This window comes from Erpetoichthys calabaricus, chromosome 1 (assembly GCF_900747795.2).
Source record: "Erpetoichthys calabaricus chromosome 1, fErpCal1.3, whole genome shotgun sequence".
In the NCBI taxonomy this organism is placed as follows: Eukaryota; Metazoa; Chordata; class Cladistia; order Polypteriformes; family Polypteridae; genus Erpetoichthys; species Erpetoichthys calabaricus.
In genome coordinates this window covers 29570653-29588131 of record NC_041394.2, presented here as the reverse complement: position 1 = coordinate 29588131, position 17479 = coordinate 29570653, and positions in this window count along the sequence as shown.

The following is a 17479-nucleotide window of genomic DNA, read 5'->3' as shown; positions in this document are numbered from 1 at the left end:
TTGTAGAAAAAAGCAGACCTGCACATAAAAGACCCACGAAGGCTATTTTTGCTCCAGCCTTTTACACACAGTTATTTTCTGGATGTTTTATAAATTATGTGTGTCACTTCTGTTATAGCTGTGTCCGTCTGTTCAAGGAGAAGGCTTTTCCTTTTGGTAGCACTGGATACATCTAAAACACTCTGTATTGTTATTCACTGCAGAAAGTCATACTTGTAAAATAAATGTTGTTTGTGAAACAGCAATAACTATTATTATCTTTATCCTCCATCTCTCCATAAATTATTAAATTTGGGTTATAAGAAGTGTAAGGTATAATGCCAACTACTGTGCCAATGTGCTATATGAAAGATTCATATGTTTTTCTTAGGATCATCACCCATCTTTCCATTTTCAAATTTTATTAAACTAGTTCAAGGTTGAAGGAAGTTTGAAAATAAATACAGTAGATATTATTGTATTTTCATTTATTATTATTATTATTATTATTATTATTATTATTATTATTATTATTATTCAATTCAATTTTATGGTCTTAGACAGTTGGAATCTACAGATGGGCACAATGCAGTGACCAGCTCTGGAGAGGTTTCTTCTTCTTGTTATAATAATAATAATAATAATAATAATAATAATAACAACAAAATATACAAGATATACACACACATCACATTTAATGATATACTTATAGAGCAGTGGTTCCCAACCTGCCTCTTAGAAAATGTATAAATTATTTTGGCTACCCCTACAAAAGTAATATCAAATATAAAGATGAAGAAGTCAAATTTCTAATTTTTGAACTACATACAGTAATGTGGCTGAACAGGCTGAACTCAGAAAAATAAGCTTTTAAGTCAGTGTAATATTTAAATATAAATTGAGCAATTTACCATTATGAATCTCAATAATCTTGTAAATGTGTCCACCCTGTGAAGCTTAGACACTCAAATAATGAGTGTCCGGGTGTTGGGTTATCCAGCGAAGTACCAAGTCACCACGATCAACGTTCGAGGGGCTTGCAGGATTGGAGACCCCCGTGCAGCATTGGAGGCCAGTGCACTGCTGAGCAGTTGACAAGCTTTGTCCCCCCCAGTAATTCCTGCACTGCAGTTCAGAAACAGATGTGCTGCACAGTTAAAATTGCTACGCTACTACCAGGACCACCAGCAGGAGAGACAGACTGAGTGTAAGCAGCAGGTGTTGTATCCAATTCAGTCTCCTTTGTCCTCCCAAGGCAAAGATGTCAATCAGACCTCAAAATCAGTGATGTTTCACGGTCAGAGCTCTTATAGAAATAAGTACTAAACCTCACCCTTCTAAAAAGATTATTGCTAGGTCCAAATTCCATCCATTTAAAAAAAGTTATTTGCCTTCACGAACACAATGCCCATCCGCAGTAAGGAACCAACAAGAATGCGCATTTCTGTGGCTCATTCATGGGTGACAATTTCATGTGCAATGCTCGATTCTTTTCATGTCATAGAACAGGAGCACTAACTAAAAAATGATCTACAAATTATTGCACACTGCCAGACACTGTTTGCACCATCATGATGTCTAACACACCACACACAATTTTGGTGAATCGTTACGCAGCCTTCCTGTTTAAAATGTCATTCACAGGTTGGAAACATCTGATACAGAGCAACAAAAAGGTTGCCAAAGCCAAAAGTGTGATCGGACAGAACCAAGCAACTACAGGCCAGTTAGCTTAATGTGCATCACAAATGAATTAAATAAAGGAATTATTAAGGGAAAGATTGAGCAACACACAGCAAGAACAGGAGTTTTACTGAATAATCAGCATGGGTTCAGAAGAAGAAGGTCATGTTTTTTGAAGAAGCAACAATAGGATTGAATCAAAGTGGAGCATAGAATATTATTTATTTTGACTTTCAGAAAGCATTTGATAAGGTGCCACATGAGAGGTTGGACTTCAAACTACAAGAAGTCGGAGTTCAAGGTGTGGTGTGTAGATGGGTGAAAATTGGCTTAGACACAGGAGACAAAGAGTGATGGTGTGAGGAACCTTATCATAATATATATATATATATATATAGTAAGAAAGGCACTATATTGCACCTGACCCGACACAGATTGGACACAGATGCACACGTATAAAATAAATAAACTTTTATTTTCTTCAGCTGGAGGGCATGTCTTCCCCATATCCCCCCCAGCCACAACATAGTCCCAAGCACTAAACACTAAGTCAAAAACACTCCTCTCTCTCTTTCTCTTCCACCACCATTCCTCCAGAAGCTTAGTCCTCCTCCTACCGACTCTGGTTGTTGAGTGGTGGCTGCTAGCTCCTTTTATGGCCCACCGGAAGTGCTCCAGGTGCTTGATCACCTGTTTCTGGTTGCACTCTCAGGTGGGGCTGAAGATTAATCTAGCTGGGCTCAGGGACCCATGCCCCGCCCCCTGGTGGCAACCCCAGATCCCAACAGGGCTGTGAAGAACTCCATCTCCCATGAAGCCCTGCGAGAGACTGAGGCACCACTCCAACCCAGGGGGCCGGCCATCCGACATCTAGAGGGAGGTACTGCACCGTCCAGGGCTGCCCCCCCTGAATGGGACCCTGCATGGGACCCAGCCATCCACCACAATATATATATATATATATATATATATATATATATATATATATATATATATATATATATATATATATATATATTCTAACATCTTAGAATGGACTAGTGTATCATCTAGGTTGGGCTCTCTCCTCATACAGTAGCTGATGCTGCTCCTGATGAAGCATTATTTATTAATTATTTATTTATTTAATTTATTTTATTTAAATTAAAATATAAATACTGTGGAGGATTGCCGGCTTTCCAGTCCGGCCCTCACCCCCAGGCTGCTAGGAGGAGCCCTCCGGACAGCATATTGGTGCCCCGAGTTCCAGCAGGGCCTCATGGACTTTGTAGTTTCTATACACAGCCCTGCTGGATACCTTGGGGGCCGCCAGGAGTCGCTGTGAAGGGGCTAGTGGACTCTTACATGCCCTATAACCCGGGAGTGCGTCACAGTCACGTGACTGGAGGAAGCGACGTGCTCCCGGGATGACGAAGAGGACTGTTTGCCCTGACCCGGAAGGAAATGGACTTGTGGGTTGTGCTTAGAACCACTTCCGGGTCAGGGGCTATAAAAGGAATCTGGGTAAGCCCAGACACTGAGCTGAGCTGGGAGGAAGGTGGGCGAAGTGTCTGGGAGTGGAGGATTGTGGTTTATAGAGAAGAGTATTGTAGTTAATGAGTGTGGTGTGTGTAGTACTTTGTGCACAGTATAATAGTAATTTACTTTACTATGTTAGTAAAGTAAATCTCTAATAAATGTTTGGGTTTTTTAACCAAAAGTAAGGCCACAGCTAATGTAAATATGATATTAACAAATATGGTAGTTTAATTCTTACCCAGTGTTTCTTGCATTTCACCTACCCTTAAAAGAAAGAAACATTCGGTGTAAATTACAGATTACTTTACACTTTCAAATTGTCACTTCAATTTGAATATTTTATATTCAGTATAGGCGGCACGGTGGTGCAGTGGTAGCGCTGCTGCCTCGCAGTTAGGAGACCCGGGTTCACTTCCCGGGTCCACCCTGCGTGGAGTTTGCATGTTCTCCCCGTGTCTGCGTGGGTTTTCTCCGGGCGCTCCGGTTTCCTCCCACAGTCCAAAGACATGCAGGTTAGGTGGATTGGCTATTCTAAATTGGCCCTAGTGTGTGTTTGTGTGTGTCCTGCGGTGGGTTGGCACCCTGCCCGGGATTGGTTCCCTGCCTCGTGCCCTGTGTTGGCTGGGATTGGCTCCAGCAGACACCCGTGACCCTGTGTTTGGATTCAGTGGGTTGGAAAATGGATGGATGGTTATTCAGTATATTACTCTTTTATGTGTTAGAGAGCCACTCCTGTCAGCAAAAGAGACCCTCAAGCAGCCATTTAAATAACAGCATGCATGTTGGCATCTTATGCCTGAATGTGCCACCTGTACAAACAGTTGGTGGGGTGATCTGAGAAAACCTTTGTCACATGCATTGAACTTATTTCTTTGACATCTTTATTCAAGGTGACTTATAACATTTATGACACAATTTGAACCTAAAATCTCAGGCTTTGAAGAGCAAAAATAAAAATGTCTCTTAAAAGACCTAAATAAACATTTTTAAATACTACAGCTTTACATCAATCCAACCATTATAGGTGTTGTTGTTTATTTTGCCAAAAAAAAAAACAATTAGAGAAAAAAGCGTTTTCTGTCATTTCAGTCATTAACAGAACTCATTTAGTTTTTCATAGCTTCAATGTTTTAAACATGTAATTTTTGAGATTTATGTTATATCATAACTTTGCATTACAAACAATTTATGATTTAAAACTAAGGAATTTATGTAAATATGTAGCAGTACGGTTGTGACTCTGAAAAATGCTATTATGTTTAATGGTTCGTCTGCCCCCACTCCCCGCCCAAGCCTAGATATCAAACTCCACAAATGTATTTTTGGTGTTTCATTGTAATGTCAAACTTTATTTACATTAGAGATGTTTTTTTATGAAAGACTATTTGTATCAAAATAAAATGCAATCCAACGTATTAACTGCACCCTTTGTTTTAACTACGCCCTTTGCCACACCTTTTGATGTTGATTGGTCCTTTGTTTACCTTTAGATTTGGCATTGAAATGCAGTACACATGGAGCTGCCAATAAGCAAAATGTAAAAGTCTGCTTTGATTTTAGTTATAACATGTGATCTATGAATTAGCATGAATTAAAATCGACATTAAAATTGCATAATGAAAAACAATCGATTGTTTGTTTGATTGCTATATTTTTAATCTTGACACATGCCAAAATCGAGTCTCCCACTTGCATTTGTATTGCATTTCAACGTAGTTTACATTTACATTTACATCATTTAGCAGACGCTCTTATCCAGAGCGACTTACAACAGTGCTTAGTAGTCTACGACTGTTCTTCAGTCTTTAAGGCTAGGATTAAATCTACTGTAATTAAACAAGTTACCGCTGACCAAGTTGTACACAAAACCATGCTAGAAGAAAATAGTAAGTTGTTAGTACAAAATTTTTTTTTTTTTTTTTGAGAAAAAGGGTAGAAAAAAAAAAGTATGGGGACTTTAGTCCAAGTGCTGTTGAAAAAAGTGTGTCTTCAGACGACGTTTGAAGACAGTGAGGGTCTCCGCTGTTCGTACAGCAAGAGGAAGTTCGTTCCACCACTGAGGAGCCAACACTGCAAAGAGTCTTGATGCATGTCGTCCTCTTCTTTTAAGTAAGGGTGGTTCGAGACGAGCAGTGCTTGATGTTCTGAGAGAGCGAGAAGTGACACGCTGCTTAACCAGTGCTGATATGTAAGGTGGCGCAGTTCCAGTTTTGGCCTTAAAGGCAAGGGTTAGGGTTTTGAACCTGATGCGGGCAGCCACAGGGAGCCACTGCAGGTTCCGCAGCAGAGGTGTAGTGTGTGAGAATTTGGGAATATTAAAAATGAGTCTTGCAGCTGCATTCTGGATCAACTGAAGTGGTCGTGTTGCCTTTAGTGAAAGTCCAGACATCAGAGAGTTGCAGTAGTCCAGCTTAGAGATGACCAAGGTCTGGACGAGAAGCTGAGTAGCCTCTGTAGTGAGAAAGGGGCGGATTCTCCTGACGTTGTAGAGAAGATATCTGCAGGACCTGGAGAGGTTGCTGATGTGTGGAGAAAAAGACAATTCTTCATCTAGAGTGACACCAAGACTTCTTGCCGTTTTTGAGGGGACGATAACCGAGTTGTCAAGAGAGATTGCAAGGTCAAGATTCGGAGATGAGTTGCCTTTGATATACAAGAGTTCAGTCTTGCTGGGATTCAACTTGAGGTGGTGGGAAGTCATCCAAGAGGAGATATCAGCAAGGCAGTTTGAGATGCGGGTTGAGACCTGCTGGTCATCTGGTGGAAAGGAGAGAATGAGTTGAGTGTCATCCGCATAGCAGTGGTAAGAGAATCCATGTCCAGCTATTACCTTCCCAAGAGAACCTGTATATAAGGAGAAGAGAAGGGGTCCTAGGACAGAGCCCTGAGGGACACCAGTGGTCAGTCTTCGTGGAGCTGACTGGGAGCCTTGCCAGGCAACCTGGAATGTCTGGTCAGCAAGGTAAGAAGCAAACCATTGCCAGACAGTGCCTGAAATCCCAAGACTAGAGAGAGTTTCCAGAAGTATCTGATGGTTGACCGTGTCAAAGGCTGCAGATAGGTCCTAGAAGTATGAGGACTGAGGACAGGTTGGTAGATCTGGCTGTGTGAAGTGTTTCAGAGACAGCAAGAAGTGCAGTCTCGGTAGAATGAGCTGCTTTGAATTCAGACTGGTGAGGGTCAAGAAGGGCGTTATTAGATAAAAACACATTAAATTGGTTATAAACTGCTCGTTCCAGTACTTTAGAAAGAAAAGAGAGCAGGGATACTGGTCTGTACTGGTTAATATCTGAGCAGTCCAGAGTAGGTTTCTTAAGTAGTTAACACATTGGGCTGCATTTAAATTTGGCACGAATAGTCTTCCATATTTTGGGTTACTGTATCACTTATCGAGTTAAGGAAGTGGCACATTACCTGACTGGTGCGATGCTGCTGCCTTACAGTCCCAGAGCTCTGTGTCCAAATCTAGATCTGGCTACTACCATGTCCACTTCTGTTTTTTCCTGTGTCTCCTCTATCCATATAGCCACGTGTGTTTCTAAATTAGCCCTGTATAAGTATATGTTGCTGTCTGTCTGTAACTGTGTCCTGTGACTGGTTGAAACCCTTCCCCAGACAGTCAGGTAGCTAAATCTGAACCAGAGTAAGCATGTTTGATAACAGATGAATGGATGGAAAAAGAACTATTTCAGCCTTGTGACAGACATGAATAGTTTGTCGAGTATGTTAATGTTTTTTTTTTTATCAAACTTTACAGAAGAATAGCACCTTACTGATGTTATAGAATATACTAGTTATTCCATCTTCAAAAAATGTACCCGATTTATACAGCCAAGGCAATTTGAGACTAATGAACCTTGCAAAAAGAATACAAGAGAAGACTACCTCTATATGTCAATTCTTGCAAGTAAAATCATTGCCATTCTGTCATGGTGACAGCCAGTTTTTAGACTGTAAATGGAGAAAAGTATGATTCCACATGGAAGGCAACCCTGCTAAGAGTCAAACCAGGGTCCAAGTAGTGTAAGAGAGAGATCACTATTTGCTGCTCCATGGGTCATCCACTTGAGGTAAATATCTAATTTCAGGAAAGGGATTCACCTTTTGGAAAGCATCCATCGTAATCAGCAATCCCATTAATTAAAGTAGCCTACAGTGACAGTAGATTACATTATGAGATTAACGTTAATAAAGCATGCAATCATTAGATGTCATTCACCTAGTTATTTATAAGGAACACAACCCTCAAGCAATTCTACACGGTTAAATAAGAATGTTTTTTCAGTTCGGATTAGTTTTAATTATGCTGTAATTCAGTAGCTTTAAGAATTTCTGTTGATAACTTGCTGGCACGCATTTGGCTACTGACCAAGTATTAAAATTGACCCAAACATTTTCAGATACACAAGAAAGTGACCTTCTGGTAGCAGACAATAAACCATTAACACTACCAAAATATTAACATAAATTACATGTAGGATCCTTGGGATGTTGTACACAGTGACAGGTGCTAAATTAAATAAACTGTGATATAGTACAGCACTAAATGAGTGACATCTGTCAGGCCAGTAAAGCATGTAGCTTCACCTCTTAACTTTTTCATTTTTTATAATGATGTCACCTGCGGTGGCTGGCGCCCTGCTCAGGGTTTGTTTCCTGCCTTGCACCCTGTGTTAGCTGGGATTGGCTCCAGCAGACCCCCGTGACCCTGTAGTTAGGATATAGCGGGTTGGATAATGGATGGATGGATAATGATGTCACATGTAAAGAAGAGGAAGCAGAGGAAACTACCACCAACTGTCTCCTGGCATTACCTAAAATAATGTTTGTAATATTTAAGAAGCCTAATCCCTCCAGCAAACATTTCAACGTGTAACCTTTCACTTCTAAAGATCTGGCAATATTTTCTCCCACCAGCAAACCCATATTTTCTACTTCTACTTCAAGGGTTACGGACAGAGGCAGCCTTCATCAGCTGTGGAAGATTGGTTCCATATACACACGATTGGTGACTATGTAACAGACTTCTTACATGTAAAGTCTGAATTCATCATCAACATGTTTGTTACTCCTTGAGATGGTCCAGGTCAGCGCCACTCTCCCTTGTCGCTTCTGGGAGGCTCTTGAAACCGAACCGAAATGAGCTGGGCAAATGAGGACACACACATTCAGCAAGGGGTTGGTGCAAAACAAAGTGTTCAATAGTGCGGTGCTTCATCCAACAAATAAATTATCCATAAAATCAGTGAATGTGGATATTAAAATGTCCAATAAATAATTCTTTAAAACGAGGTTAAAACACAAGTGCGAACATTTTCTTTTAAAGCCATGAGCCTTGTGCTTCCTTCTAAAATCAGACATTTCTCCATCTTATCCTTTTCAGATTTTGCAGCACGAGGAGACATCACCCAGCCGGCGTAGACAACTCTTAATCCAGCACGGGCCCCTGTGGCCAGTCCGACAGCATCTACTGGGTGCCACCCCGAGGTTTGCTCTTTTCTCCCTCTCTTGCCACAGTCTGTCGGGTTTCCATGGGAGCCTCCAGAACACTTGGACAGTCCTGTTCTAAAAATACTCAGCAGGAGCAGCCCTCAGCCCCCTCTTGAGTGTTAGTTACATGCTCCTCATCAGGGGCTCACATTTCCGTCTGCCTGCTTCCACTCTACGTTGTACCATCTCCCATCCTGTTCCTACTCTTTTCTCCACCCTTCCTTTCTTTAACCTTCATTCATTACTTTTCCCATGTGTGATCAGTCAAGCATCCCAATCAACCCCAAATGGAACGTGCTCACACACATCCTCGCACCCGTGCCTCCCAGGACGTGATTATTTATTTAAAAACCTACACTGCGCTTTGGACCTCCTTGTCATTCGTGATGCACAAAACAGGTAAGTTTTCATTCACATGCAGTTTTGCAAAGCTGACACTAAGAATAATTTTGCAGGCAAATTTCACAATTGTGAAACCCACTTAAAACAGTTTTTGTAAATATTAAAAGTGTTTTTGGGATAGAAAGCAAAGAGTTCACGTCATTGTTTATCTGTATTCTTTTCTTCAGCTCTATAATGCATGTCATTTGTTGTTTACCAGTAAAATTTAATTTTTTTCATTCTTTGAATTTTAGTGTTTTTTCTTTTTACATGAAGTCACAGTTGAATGTACTACTATATACATTACTGCGTTTTCTTTACAGATAAATCTGTCTACACAGGAGGCCAACTCCTTATTCCCACACTTGTCCTTTCCTCTCTCCAATGAAGAGGTTGGGAACATGCAATCTCAAAGTGTCATGAAACTTTCATTTTCTGTCACTGATGTATCTTTAGGATTGTGATTGCCAAGATTGCCATCATAATTGGCAAAGTGGGGATTGGACTACCACAACACATCTGGCAGCTCAATAAAATGTCAACTCATGACAGGAAATGAGTCTGGTGATTTTGTGTTCACTAAAGTCGTTTATTAAACATTAAATGATAAGCAGACCAATGCAGTAAACTCTCTTTTACTGGCCTAAGAATCTTTCATCTTGTGTGGATGACACAAATTTTGCTTGAAGTGAAATTCATTTAGTTTCACACAATGACATCCAATTTCCATGATTTTTTGTGTAAATATTTGTGCAGTTCCTATTAGTTTGTATAAGGATTAAATGGTTTTGAGACTCGAGGAATCAAAATATAGGATTTGATTCAGTCCAGAACCTGTTTTGAGAAAGTTAATTATTTAATCCTGGTTTGTCACAGTTTTTGTTTACTGTTTAGGCACCACTACGATAAGCTTCTGTTTCTGCCGTCTCCATCAATATCTTGCCTCAATTCTTTGTAGTGTGCTCATTTGTGACATCATTCTGATGACAAAGCATTTCTAGGTTATCAAAGCTTGACAGATAAAACTTGTTATACTGCAGTAAAAAAACCCACTATTTAGTCTTTCTGGTTTTTCAAATCCATGCTGTTGTTTTTGATTGCAACTTTTCTGATCACATTTTGGCTTTCACTTGACTGCCATTTTTGACCTTTAGCCCATTCTTTAACTTACAATTCTCTTGATCTTTTACATTTGTATCTGTTGTCTCTTGTGAGTCAGTATACATGAATTGTTCCTCTAATCAGTATTTGTTACTAAAGATAATGTTATTAAAGGTAATGAGAGTTCTTTATGTAACAGTGGATTGTAGCGAGTCCTGAGTAATATACAGTATAATCAGGAACTGGTCCGGGAGAAAGGCACGGCACACTTGAAAACACACTCAAGACCAGTTTGGAGGTACCAGTTAATGGAGTTACCAGATCTAAAAGATCAATCTTTGAGATCGTCAAAGTACTGCTCATGGTCACATGACATGGAACTGCATGTCGCATAAACAGAAGATACTAATAGTAAAGTAAAAATAAAATTTTGCCTCACAAAACCACACAAAATGAATTCTCCCTAATAAAGAGCTACAATCCATTTATAATACAAACAAAATAATGTTTATTTTTGACAGCTAATATTGCTCCATTTAATAATTGTTTTATAATAATGATGAGTTGTTCTATGTTCTCTTATATTCCTTGTGTTTTTTGGATTTAACTCAAAGAGGCAGGGTCACCCTGACATCACTGATAAAGGACCACCCTCAGTCTTTGTATTTGAGGCTGGGGAGTAACTCATTCAGTGGTATATTATGACTGTTTCTCTTTTGAAAAGTGCTTTCCCGTGAGTACTGTAGTTTTTCTGATTTCTGAATTTTTGGTTTACAAGTGTTGGATTACAGATTAGGATTTATTTCTCTGGGCAGCCTTGTTAGGCAAACACTTTTTGCTGCAATTTTCTTTTTACCTTTGTTCTACTTTTTTGATATTTTTGATTTATTTGAAAGATTCCTTGTCATCTTGCTTCTCAAGTCAAGTTTTTGATGTTTTTTTCTTTTACTTGAGGGGCAATTTGGTATATATTTGGCCAGTTAAAAGTATTGTGAACAGTTTAAAAGCCTAGTCCACATCTTTGGGGACTTCATAAGCCAAATCCTGTCAGTAGAGTGTGAAATAAGGATACTTGATGTGAAATCTGTTTTTGAGTTTCAGATCAAGGAAGCACTGGTCTGGTTTTGGATAGTTTGAGGCCTTCACCCCTTTACACCCTTTTGGGTGCAGTACTTCACAAAAAACTCCAAGTTCAGCTTGTTTATTCCTCAAGTCTATAGTAATTCCTGACCTCTTTATGATGAACTATGTTTCTAATTGGGGGTTTCTAGCACTGAGAAATCTGAATGTTACATTTGTCTTTCTCCAGAACAGGGGTGCTAAATGCGTTGATCGCGATTGACCGGTAGATCGGAAAGGGAGTGCAGGTAGATCGCGTTGCATTAAAAAAAAAAATTTTAAATGTTAGTCATATATCCTTCCTATGGCATTTGCCACTTGATTGACATACAGGGCGGCCAGTCTGAGATCTCTTTTCTTCTATCACACTGGTCATCCCGCATGCACAATCAAACGCACGAGCTACTGCAAAACTCCGGCTATGATCTAGTTCGCCTTCCAATTAAAGAAGGGATTTAAAAAAAAAATTGTTTGGGGAGGGTATGAGCTGGATGTGGAATTGGAAGAAGATTTTTTTTCTCACAATGTCACAAAGTGCGTTTGTCTGATCTATCAATCTATCATTGCTATTCCAAAGAAGGAAAATGTGGAAAGGCACTTTCAAACTGTTCATAAAAACTACAAAACTGACTTCCTTCCGAAAAGCGACCTGAGAAAGAGAAAGGAGAGGGAACTAAAATCGCAGTTAATCGGACAGCCGTCATTTTTCACTTGGCTGAATTCAAAAGCAAAGGCAGACACACCAAAGTATCGTTTCGGGTGAGTCACTCGATCATTAAGCATAAGAAGTCCTTCCAAGATGGAGAGATGATAAAAGAGGCCTTCGTTGAGACAGATGGCTAGGGAGAAATTTCTGCTGAGATTTGAAGACCCCTGGCCAGAGAAAAAGGAGTTTCTCCTTGTCATTAAACATGCACAATACAAGCAACTTAATAACGATCAATGGCCGCTAGACTTGGCATTTTTTTTCCGATCTGACCAACATGTTGAATGAGCTTAATTTACAGCTGCAAGGAACAGAGAACTCCATTGTCAATATGATTAGCTCAGTTAATGCTTTCAAACGAAAAATGCAACATCTGTCCTCAAAGCTGCAGCGCCTTGATTTGGGGAACATCCAAAACCTCGCGTCAGAGCTGGAAATGCAATGGAAGGTGTGTGTGCAACTTGACAGCATACGCTACACAGAGCAGATTGAAAATTGCCTGTCAGACTTCGACAGACGGTTTAAAGACTCAACTTTACTTGAGCCAATTGCTATATTTATGTGCTTTCCATTTAGGGAAGATGTTGAGGGTGATTCACCCGCATCAAAAATTGCAACACTGTTTCACCTAAAACTCTTCTACAGTGGAGGATGAGATTTTGACACTACAGGATGACATTCAACTGAAGTTTGGGGGCTCTTGGACAGTTTTGGAACTTATTTAGAGAGGAAAAGTACCCAAACATGAGGAAATATGCTACCTCCTTGACTGCATTATTCAGCTCTACTTATTTATGAGAGTCAGCCTTTTCCCACATGAAGATTATTAAATCCAAATACTGTAGTGACCATAAATGTATTGAATTGTTATTGTACAATAAAGATTATTCAGTTATGCAAGGTACAACAACATATATTTTATGAATAAAGTATACACAGTACACTAAAATATATATAATTTTTAATGTAGGTAGATCATTTCGACCTGGTCAATTTAAAAGTAGCTCGCAAGCCGAAAAAGTGTGGGCACCCCTGCTCCAGAATGTGTCCTTTAAAAGTTTAATATTTATGGCCATTATTGTTTTGTTAGGGGCACCACCACAACTTTGGTGTGTTTCCATGAAAATCTTACCCAGAGATGGTCAGGTGTTTGCTGCTTGTGGCATCATTGTAAGCAATGATATAATGTTTGACCCATCTATTTACACATCATTTGATATTAGAATTCTGTGAATTATTGCAAGCAAACTTTTATTTTGTTTCAGTCTAAGTGAATTTTGATCTGTGCATTTGTCTTTGGAAAAACATAGCAAAAGAGATCAAAATCCTGCTAATCACAGAAACGCTTGCTGAAATTATAGACAAGTGATCAACACCAAGATGCATACAATGTACCACAAGGAACTGTCTATTCCCACAGCCTTAAGAAGATTGAGTGTAGTCCCTTGACTGTTATGGGGAGGTGGCCCCTCCTCTTGGAGAACCACCCACAAAACACATGGAATATAATAGAATAAGCATATGCATATAGAATTTAAATAATGCTTGAAAATAGTGAAAAACAGAATAACATAACGAATGAATGAAATATGAGCAAAAAAGACATACAACAGAAATTTAAACACCAGCAGGTCAAGGAACCGTGACTAAACGTAACACTTGCAATCAGTTGTTAGATTTCCCAGTATGAACACAGCTTGTTTATTTACCTTATCTTTCTTCTGGTCTTTGTTTGATTAAAATCCTTTTAGTCGTTATTTGAGCCAGCTCTGTGGAGAGGAGTCTGACTACAAACACTGTAAGCTATGGAGTTCCAAGTTAGATAGGAAACATGTGAACTACACGCACGTTTATTTTTGTCACTTTGTGCCAGAGAACCCACTCCCAACCCTAATTATAACCACTGTCTAACCACATGCATTTCACCCGGATAACCCCAGGCACATCATGGAAGATCATAATTTTGACCACAGACAAAGGTTTCCTGTCTAATGTGGACCTCCACTTTTTCCAGTAGCTGCAGCCAGGTGCTCTTGGCCCTGTGAAAGAAGGGGCTTTTGATACTCAGACGTGAGCTACTTCCAAATGTCTCTAAGGAATTACTTCCAGCTTCATGGAGAATTTCCAAGGAGCTCCTAGTGACATCAGGTGCACTTCCAAACTTCAGCTATTTTTAGGAGCAACCAACTCAAAGGTGACTTAATCTCCACAATACATACAATGGCACCAAGTATAGGACATAGTAGGCCCTGTTACTCACAATTCTGATCACTACATGACACTCATTTGCAGAGGTCTACCTGACAAAGCCAAATATCAGTTATTGAACAGGATAAAGTTAGGAAGGATGATGAGACAGAGAATAACATTAGAACAACCTAGATGAGAATAGGCTACTCAGCACAACAAAGACCCCCAATCCTATCCACTTAATTCTTACAAAATAACCTCAGGCTTCCAGAGCTCAACATGAATGTGTGTTTTTAAGCCTAAAACGAAGAACTGAGTCTCGATGTGTAAACATGGCTATGAATTATCTGTGTGAACATACATACTTCTGGACTGTTGCGTGTGTTTGTCCTCACTACTACTTAATGCTATTGAAAATTCTTTCAATACAGATACAATAAAGGTATTAGATACAATAAGGGTATTAGAGCACGCCTCAGACTTCTCTAACATAGTCCAAATTACTAGGAGAATCTGAGCCTTCTTTGAATGAGGAGCTTAAAATGTGTTACAGTACATTATTTTATTAGTTATTTTGACATTGGATTTGGGGCTTCTACCACATCATTCTTAGAACAAAGGAGTGTTTCATCCATTGAAGAAAAGAAACAGGAAAAATAAACCACAAGTAAGAAATATGATACCCTGTGTTTAATCCAGTTCTCTTAAAAGTTCAACCAAGAGGCACCACGGTATTAAATATAAGTTTTGCATGAAATACCAACACAGTTAGAATCTGAAGTCATTAAAATGATCTTGCATTCTCAAGCAGTCAAACAAACTAATCCCGTGGGAGTTCTTAAATTTGTCCCCATTGTCATTCACTTGGCTATGAGATCTCTTTACTCAGGGGCACTTTATAAATGGAAAACAAGCCAGAGCTGCCACTCGTCGGGATATTTAACACCTAAGCATACAAAGATTGTATGTGGATGTGTGCTAAATGTCTACAGTTATACAATGACTAAATCTTTGGCTTACATAGTCATTATAGGTTTAAAGGGTCATTATTATTGTATGTTCAGAGCATGAAGCATATTTTTCATTTACACAAACAGGCATGTTTGTTAACAGTTATGTTAGGATAATTTTCAAGTGCTGGTTGTCACACTTAAAATATGTGTTTTTTATCTATATACTGTCAATATTTTGTATTGGGAGACAGTGTGATGAAGCTAGTAGCACTACTGATTCACAATTCCAGGTGTCTTGGTTTAATTATTATGCCCAGTTATTTTGTGGAGCCTGTATGTCCTCAAAGTGTTTGAGGGAGTTTATTTACATTTATTTTGCTTTCTTCCTACACCCCAAAGATCTGTATGTTAGGTTAACTGGAAACTCTAAACCAGTCCAGTACAAGTCTGTTTAGAGTGGCTATGTTTGCACAGTGGACCACTGACCCTGTTGTTGTTACCTGACAGGAATGGAGATGCATGTGTTTTTTAGAGTTATGGGGCATTATGTATAAATTAACAGCACCACCGACACACGCTCTCTGTTCTCCACTTTCACCTCCCTTCTTAACCTTCCTCCCCCCCGATGTCCTTGTCTGCTGGTGACTTGGCCACCTTATTTCAGGATAGGGTGTCCACTATCAATAGTCAGTTCTCACCCTCACTGACACCCATTATGCCTCCTTCCAAGCATCACCCAACATTCTCTCCACTTTCTGCCACAGATGTTTCCGACCTCCTTTCCAATCACCCCCACTATCTGTGTACTGAACCCTATCCCCTCACATCTTCTTGCCATCTCCACTCATTCATTTCCACAATTAAACACACCAATAACACTCACTTTAGCTCAGGCACATTTCCAACCATCTCCAAACATTCCCTGATAACCCCACTTCTCAAAAAAACATCATTCGATCCATCCCAAGTTAACAATCACAGGCCTGTCTCTCTTTTTTCTTTTCCTTCCAAAACACTTGAATGTGCTGTTTCTAACCAGGTCTCTTCCTTCCTTGTTCAGAATGAATTCCTCAATACCAACCAGTCCAGCTTCAAGAGGAATCACTCGACTGTGACAGCTCTACTAACAGTGGTCAACCAGCTACGACTAGAACTACTAACATGTCATCTGTCCCGATCCTGCTGGATCTCTCCACTGCCAAGCATGACATCCTTCTGGTCACTCTCTCTGACCTTAGCATCATTGGGATTGCTCTCAGATGGTTAGAGTCCTACATCTTGGGCAGATCCTACAGTGTGTCCTGGTGAGGAGAGTTGTTATAGGCACACCAGACATGCACAGGTGTACTCCAAGGACTGCTGCTGGGTCATCCCCCACTTTGCTGTGCTTCATCATCCAGTCCCTTGTGTTCTCTTATCAATGCTTTGCCAGTGATACACAGCTGTACATGTCATTCCCTCTGGAGGACAATATGCATCAGCTGGAGTCTCTGCATGTCTTACTGATATATGATATCTGAACATAGATAAAGGACCACCATCTACAGCTGAACCTATCAAAAACCAAGCTTTGTGTGATCCTGGCCAGCCAGTTTGTTCAACTCCCTATCTATGTACAGCTTGGCTCACTGTTGCTAACACCTATAAGTCAGTACGCAGTCTTTTTTCTGACCACATTTCTACTTCTCCTTGTTCATGCAGGTTCATGCTGTACAACATCTGCAAGATCATACACAAAGTGTGCAGCACAACATCTGGTCCAGGTGCTGGTCTTTTCATGTCTGGACTACTGCAACTCACTTCTGGCAGGAGTACCCGCAAGTACCATCAACAGGCAGTCCAGCATTCAGTGGCCCATCTTGTATTTAACCAGCCGAGACAGGCACAGGTCGCTACATTGGTTCCCTGTAGCAGCACGCATTAAGTTCAAATCCTTCATCCTTGCCTACAGAATGGGTCAGCTCCTGAGCATACGGAGACACTGGTGAGGTCCTATACTTCTTCTTGCCCACTCAGGTCTGCCGGTGAACAAGATCTGGTGATGCCGCCTCTGTGTGGTATCAAGTCTCAATCCAGACTCTTTTCCTGTGTAGTTCCTAGTTGGTGGAATGAGCTGCCCACCTCTACCCATACTGCTGACTCCATTTAAGAAGCAATTGAAAATCATTTGTTCTGTGAATATCTGTCTAATTGATTGAAAAAAAATGCTCTGTGATCTGTCATATTCTTCTTTGATTTGTTGTTACATTAAGTTTAATTGCTTTATTAAATGTTAATTTATGATTGTAAATGTATTATTTTTTACATCTTTTCACTTGTGGCAATTAGCTTTTGTTACATGTCCTACTATATTTCCTGA